The sequence below is a fragment of the Boleophthalmus pectinirostris genome, unplaced genomic scaffold, assembly GCF_026225935.1.
Source record: "Boleophthalmus pectinirostris isolate CB_2022bp ecotype Guang Dong unplaced genomic scaffold, ASM2622593v1 HiC_scaffold_10, whole genome shotgun sequence".
In the NCBI taxonomy this organism is placed as follows: domain Eukaryota; kingdom Metazoa; phylum Chordata; class Actinopteri; order Gobiiformes; family Gobiidae; genus Boleophthalmus; species Boleophthalmus pectinirostris.
Window position 1 is genome coordinate 16256421 of NW_026570971.1, and position 8367 is coordinate 16264787.

Genomic DNA, 8367 nt, shown 5'->3' on the forward strand with positions numbered 1-8367 from the left:
GTAGTGGTAGTTTTCAAGTTAACAGCTCCTTTTTAACTTTTGTCCAGTAGAGATTGACAGTTTCAGGGCTGAATCATCCAGATGGTTTTAGTAAAGGTATATAGCGTTTGAGAGAGAACTCAGTCTAAATATGCAGGTTTTGTGAGTTAAACGTGTGAATGAAACAAAACCAGAACAAACAAAACGTCAGGTATGTTTGTGATGAGGACACAAATTTAAAACATAGATCAGAAAATAGCGTAATATGGGAGAAAATCAATTCTATTCTCCGTATCTGATGGACTGTCTGAAATATTAGCTGTAACATTAAGTATCAGCCCGTGAACACCTCTTAATGTACGTTCCATTAAAAATTTACATACTTGGTGCAGGGCCGCTCAAAGTGTGTCAAGTGCGTCTTCGGAGCTGATCAGGTCTAGTCTGTGTCTGGTGCCCATAGACGGGACGGGACGGGAGGGGTCACGGGGGCGCCCTGACCTCCAGCCTGGCGTTATGCGAACCCCCTCCACGGAGCTCGATGAAGTCAGATTGTCTAATCCGAGGAAAACAAAAGTGCTGTCAGTCAGGGCAGGCAGGCAAATTATCAGAGCCAGAGAGGTACACCTATGGGATATTGATGGTGCAGAAATGCTAAGGCTATTACGCTATATAGCACTAATGGTCTCTAAAGTGTTCACTACTCTCGATGTATTTTCGTAGCGGGCCATTACCCGTTTAGGCAGATATGCTCATTACAGCTATACGCCGTATGTAAGTGCTTTTCACAATTGGTCTTTAAGTATCATATAGCAATCAATAGGGCTTTAAGACACTAACAGCATAAGGGGAGACAATATAGAAAGCGTATTTAGATCAGACTATCCAGCATGTAGTAAACAGCTTTGGGAAATAACTGAATGCACTAATTTGGAGTAAATGTATTCCGGTCCAGTTACTTTTTCATTTGGTGGCATGCAGAATACAGATACTTGTCTAAAATCAAAGGAATACATGACGGTACTTGGCTCAGTTTAGGCTTCAAACAGCACGGAATCAGCCAGACAAATATAAATCACTGCTCTAGTGGTGGGTGCATGTGCGATTTTTCAGTGATAAATGTATAACAAACAGTGAAACAAACATAACAAGTCAACAGGTCCGTGTACCATTTGTTCTTTTGAATTTCAATTAAGAACGAAAAACAATAACATGGGAAAACAGTTTGTTATTTCATTGCTGTCAAACCAAAAAAATAAAAAATAAAAAACATATTACGACCACTATTTCCAATATTAAATTTAAAGCTTATTTTAAATAACACAAGTCTTGGTTCCTACTTTAATTTGGATATTTTATTCTCTCTGGTTTATTTGCCCTGGAAGTTCTGCTACAGTGTCAACCATGGATCAATATTTAAAAAAAATTTTTTTATTAGAGTTCTGTGCTGTCAACTGAACAAAGTTTATCACCTCGCTGCTTCCTGTTTCTCGTCATGGAGTTCAGCAATAATTTTCTAAAACGCAAAAGTAAATGCATCGCTGTAAAAGAAGATGACATGTTTATCCACAAAATTGCAATGATTTTTCAGGTAAGTCCTTCTAGCAGCAGAACTTCAAATAATCCAGAGAGAATAAAATATCCAAATTAAAATAGGCACTGAGACTGTTTTTTGAGTGGTTCTATTTGAAATAAACTTCAAATTTAATATTGGAAATATTGTTTTTTTTTGTTTGTTTGTTTGTTTGTTTTTTTGGTTGACACTGCAGTAGAACTTCCTGGGCAAATAAACCAGAGAGAATAAAATATCAAAATTAAAATAGGCACTGAGACTGTTTTTTAATTGGTGTCATTTGAAATAAACTTTAAATGAAATATTGAAAATAGAGGTCGATCTGTTTTTGTATCTGTTTTTTTTTTTTTTTTTTGGTTTGACACTAAAACAGAAAAATGAAATAACCTGTTTTCCCATTTTATTGTTTTTCGTTCTTAATTGAAATTCAAAAGAACGAATAGTAAACAGACCATAATGCTGTTTTCAAACCTATGTTGCGTTTTTACTCTACTAATTTAAATCCTGTGTGAAAGTATTCAGAGTATTCAGAATACAGTACTCTGATTGGAGTATGTAATGAAATATGTTACAACCACAACCACTACCAGAATTTTAATGCAGAAATTCAGTATTCTGCAGCTAAATATGTTTTCAAAGTATTTTTCCCATCACTAGTAGTAAACACAAGCAGCATATGTTGGCCAATTGTAATGGATTAGAGAAATCTTCTTATTTATAAATAATCCTTCTCACATGTGGATAGAGCGAATCATTCTTACTGTTTGAGCACTCTGTTGGAATGCTCTCATGCATGACTAATACTCTGCTTTTTGCTTCTAATTTGAGGAGTTCGGTGCTGTTCGTAGCGCAGAGAAATGATCTAATAACCTTGTGGTTAAAATGAAACCGCAGAGTGGCCTTTTACAAACCATATTTTTCCACAGTATTTTGACATTTAAGAAGGTAGAACACATCTTTGACCTTTGTGCTGTATCTGGCAGGAGGACAGTCATAAATGGCAAAATATAATGAAGGCCTGCAGCAAAGGACAATAAAAAATGGTGTGTCAAACCTTAAGGCTTGAGTGTATATCATGGAAAAAGTGCTCACATTTGTGTTGATAGTTTGCAGCTCATGTCGTCAACTTTCCCAGGGGGTGTGAAACTAACTGAAGGCTCTACTCTGTCTGAAGCTCAATTACTCAAGTTAGACTATAATCTGAGTTTTGTTTTAACACAATTTGACTAAAATTTGCAAATTTAGTTGGAACAGGTGAGATTATTTGTGCTCTTAAACAGTCTGTCTCACATACAATTACTGTCACAAACTACCTAGACCAGTGCTTCCCAAAGTTTTTTTCTAGGGACCCATATTTTTAAAGTCACAAACCTTCATGACCCAAGTCAATAGACATTATTCATTAATCACAAAATAAAGGTGGATTTGACCATTATTGAACATTAATGAGGATATTTTATTGTTGACTAAGTGATCGTGTCTTACAGAACAATCAGTATTACTTGAGTTTTAAACAATGAAAAACAGTAATTGAACCAGCAATAAAAGGATCCATAAGTCGCCTATTTGGACATTAAATGTAGCCCATTTCTTTTTCTTTTCAACATTCAACTGAACCAGCAATATTGGAACAAAATAGTCAAATAAGATAATTACAAAAAGATTTGAAATTACACAAACTATGTCTACTTGCAGATTGTGACAAGGCGATCCAAAAAAAAAAAAAAATCTCTTGCAACCCACCTGAGGGTCACAATCCAGTCTTTGGGAAACAGTGACCTAGACAACAGTTTTTCAGTTCACTTCACCATGGTAACTGCTAAATAATCTACCAATAGAGATACATGTAGAACACCCCCAGCATGATGCCACAGCAAAGTATCTAGGATATTTCATTTAGCCTCATTGACTTGGATTTACTGATCAAAAATATCTGGAAAAATGTCTCCACAGATCTGTAACTTGGACTGGCGGTGACCATTGCTTGTTTCCATGGCGATAGATACTTCAAGGCCATACTGTGTAATATTCCAAACATAACAACTTATTGGAGGCCAGCAGGTGGCTTACCCTCCAAGTTACACTGTGCACTTTAACCACTCAAGCTACAGATATATTTTTATTGGCCCCACAATTAAAGGTCTTTTATTACACACAGTTGACTCTTGTGACGTTTTATCCATGTAAAAATCATGTTAGCCCCTCAAAATCATAACTGGAGTTGTGTTGAGTGTTGTGTTAAACCCTGGTTTAATAGTCTGTTTACATCTCCAGAGCTCAAAATGCTCTGCTCCACCAGTCTGTGCCGGATTTGTGTGTTAAACATGCATTAATAAAACAAAACACTACTCTGAGTATGTTTTGATAAGGAAACATTATAACATAGATCAGAAAATCAGAGACGAATTAAGAATGTATGAATGGTATGAAGTATGAAACAGTAAATGATGCCAAAGGTAAACAACAGCCTGTGTGCTTCCAGACATATGCTGCTGTAAATCCCTCCACATAGACAGCCCATATGTACACTGTATTTGCCCGTAGAGTCCAGCCCTGTTCCACTGTTTACCTCCTCTCCTCATTTGTTTGTGACTGAGCCGCAGATAAGCAAGTCCACTGAAGCATAATGATCACAACAAATGAGATCATCGTCCACTCCTCTGTCTGACATCCCAAGACAAACACAGAGCACGGCCTTGGATCAGAGGTGGACAGGGTTTAAGTAGTTTGTCAGTATTAAAGATGCACTGTGGAACTTTCTTTGTTGAGGGTACGCCGCCTGGTTGTTGTTTCTTTGCCTGAATATTCCATACTATGGTATTTAACTTATCTGCATGGAGACAAGACTGTGACGCTACTACTAGGTCAAGTTGTATGTCAGATCTGTGGAGAGGTGACCCTGTGTACAGTAAGAATGCATTATTTTCAAGGTATTTTAGTCATTTAAAAAAACTGTAGTTGAATAAACAAATAAAAGTTTAGTAGTTTAACTGTGTTTGTAAGTTTAACAGTGTACTGGAACATTTGGCAAAGCAGTCGCAGTAGAGGCTGCAGACCCTCCAATGAAAAGTGCAGCTTTAAAGGGCCAGTATTACTCTATTTTTTATCTATGTTATAATGTTGTTTCCTCATCACAAAAATACCTGGAGTAGTGTTTTGTTTCATTTGAACATGTTTAACACACAAATCCTGGATATTTTGTGAGCCCTATTTAGTGGCTCCAATTGACTTACATTGGGATCTTGTTGTCCCTCTCTCTGTAACTGCTGCAGTGAGCCTTGTCATTTTGGTCTTAAAGTGTTTGTATTAGCCCGCTCTACATGATCCTGATTTTTTCTCTCTCTCTCTCTATTTTGTCCGCCAAAAAATCCTATTCATAACATAGAGCCTGGCACCAGATTCAATCCTGTAACTGTTTGTGGCGCTGAACACTATGGGTCACACTCACTTAGTCCACTTCTTTTATACAGTCTATGATTTAGTTCTTCTTAGTTGAGTTCTTCTCTCTGTTCCACATTGTGATGTCATGTGGTAATGCAAGAAGCACAGCACAGTGTTTTAAACTCCATACACCTTTACTAGAATAATTTAGATTGTTTCAGATCTGGAATTGCCAATCCCCACTGAATTAAAGGTAAAAGGTAGTTGTTAACTTGAAAACTACAGCTTCATGACATCACAAGGTGGAACAGAGCATGTTGAATTTTGGGGATGTAGCCAGACTAATAATGCAACGATAAACACAACTCTACATACGCTTTTGATTTGTTAACGCCATCAGAACATGGCTTAATTTTTTGACACATATTTTTTAAGAACAAAATTGCATTGTCAAACTTTGGATATAACTTGATTATTCTGCACTTTTGCGTATAATGTTACAGTCCATTCCGTTTTTGCAACACTTGTACTTTCACCACAGTGGACACACCCTTCTCCAGAAAAGCTCTATAGTGCGCTTTAACTAAGATAAGCAGTGCACTTGTGAGGGGAAGCCCAGAGCTGTGATGTCCCTGCTCTTCTGCACATTCCAGGAGGATGAGGTGACCGCGGGTTGGCAGCCCCGAGAGGAATCCCTTTGATAGGCTTCTACTCCTATCTGTTTGGCCGATCAATATGTAGCACCGCGCCGATAAAAGAACGTGGCGCACATCAAAGCACCGTAGCATCTGGGGGAGAAGTAATAAAACGTCAATTATTAATGGAGGTGAAGAGTCGTCTTTCATGTTGGAGAAAATTTGGATAATAAAATCAAAGAAAATCTGTAAAAACAACCCGGAGAAAGATTTAGCGAGGAAACCCAATTATTAGGATTTTTGGTTCACGCATCAGATTCAACTTTCGTCACTATAAAATTCTGAATGCACTTTTCACCCTGAACTCGCCGTAACCCCAACATCTGTCCAACCAAAATATGAAGCCACACAACAGGGGAAAATCTATGAATTCCAACACATCTCTCTCAAAATGGCTCAAAATCAATCGTCCATATACAGTATGTCCTTTCATGTTCATATCCAGGTAGTCATCTTTTTTTTTCTTCTTTGTTTTGGTTTCAAGTTGATCCGACTTGTCAGATGCAATGATTTATTGATCAGAATGCCTGTATTCATCAGCCTCTCACTGCGTCCACGGGCTTCCCACTGTTTTTCAATGTAAAGCCTTGTTATATAGCGGTATGTCAAATATTAATGCGCAAGACATAAGGATTATCATGAATTTTTTATACGTCTCAAAAGCGTATAGTAGAGCTGGATAAGAAAGACACCATCCCGCTGTTTTCCTTGGCTCCTCCACGTTGCCCATAGGCACAGACTAGAGAAAAACAGTCACTAATTGAGTTGTGAGTGTATTTTGGGGTCATTTTTACTGGCGGAGAAGAAACAATATTGATTTCTTAGGCCAGACAAATGTGCTGTGAAGTTTTATCTGGGCTCCCACCTGAGTAGCCCGCGCCCCCCACCAGCTCTGCTCTGCTGCTGGCACAGTCAGAGCAAGGCAGGGTCATGTTTGTTTACATCGATCACTTTTAATGAAGATTACTTGTTGAACTCCTTAACCTTCAGCGCTGAATATTTGAATATGATTGCAGATAAATATAGCATGTGCATAAAGTTAAACTGCAGTGAAATGCACAAGTTAGACAACATGGACTAAAAGAAAATAAAAATTATAAATAAGTAACAGGAACATCTTTCTTTATTATTTATTTATCTGTATTTTATAGAATTGACAGTTTAATCTAAAAGTGCACAAAGTAACTTTTCCGCCACCTGCTCCCTGAAAATATTATTTCTATACAGATGCTAAGGCTTGGTATCATTAAGAAGTTGACGATACGATACAGATCTCAATACATAGGCCATGATACGATACATATCTCGATACAGTGAGCTTTCCATTCGATATGATTCTATACGATATATTTCAGATCAATTTGATTTCAATAAAAAATAAAGGCTAAATCATGTTTATTCTGAAAGTCTTTGTTAAACCACTTCTTGTTCAAAGTTCATATGAAACACAAACATTTTAATCATCAAAACAGTGAAAACGCCAAAGGTGTCGCATAAAAGAGTTTCCTTCGTCTAAACAAGCAACAAAACTGTAGCTGTAACAAATTTAGTAAAACATACCAAAAAATTCTCTTGGTGATATATTGATACAGCAGCCCACAATATCGATACTGTGTCAGCACATTAAACGATACGATATATCGATATTTTTGCACACCCCTAACGGACACACCCTCACATTTTTATTTATTTTTTTACATTTTATAGACATACAGAAGACATCAACTACATGAAGAAAGATATATGGCAAAGAAAACATTTCAATAACTACTACCACTGACTACTTTTACTCAAAGTAGCCACCCTTTGCTTTGAGTTATTAAACTTTTTTCTAGACTACATATTTCCAAATATTTTATTTCATATATTTGATGTCTTGCATATCTAAAATGTAGAAAGTAGTAAAAAAGAAAACACTGAATGAGATGGTGTGTCCAAACTTTTGACTGGTATGTTTTTCAGGCTATTCTATTCTATTTCTGTATTTATTTTGGTCAAGTAGAGATTTACATTCTTACAATGGACCATATAACATAAGTCAAATCATAATAGAAATGAAAATAACCACAACAGAAAATGTGCCTAAAAAGGAGTTGGAAGAAGAAAACTTATTTACTCCCACCCCAACTCTTCTAATCTAACACAATGACCTTTCCTTTGCATTTTTCAGACATTTTGCATCAAACTATATGAACTATTTACAAGTGTGCAATGGTAACAATGCAATCACTTGTCACTTACTAAATGCAAGATAAGTTTCATGTCATACTGTGAAACATTCCAGACAAAAGATAGATAAATAGATAATTCAAAATGATTGAACATTTTGTCAAATTAAAAACACACACAAAATGCTCAGTTCCATTAGGCTACCTGCATAAAGGTTTGTTGTACATTGTGTTTTATATTCATTATTCCACTGGGGGTTTTAGCAATTACAGTAAAAACCCTGTGTGCATATCTCCGTGGGGGTGTGCTCTCTTCCTATCTCTGCTCCTTTGACAGGCTAATGTGCTGAGTGTGGAATTGCACAGCTCTCAGCAGGGAGCTCCTGGCCACCTGCAGCCCGGGACAGCTCTGGGATAATGACACAGGCCTGAACAAAAGCACTCTCTCCGGGGTCAAGCTGGGACGGCCTCTGTGTCAGCTGCACACAGGAGGAGGACAGGGGAATCCCGGAGAGACAGGCTCCTCCATCATCACCTCAGTAACAGCACAACACAACGGACACACTGGACGATG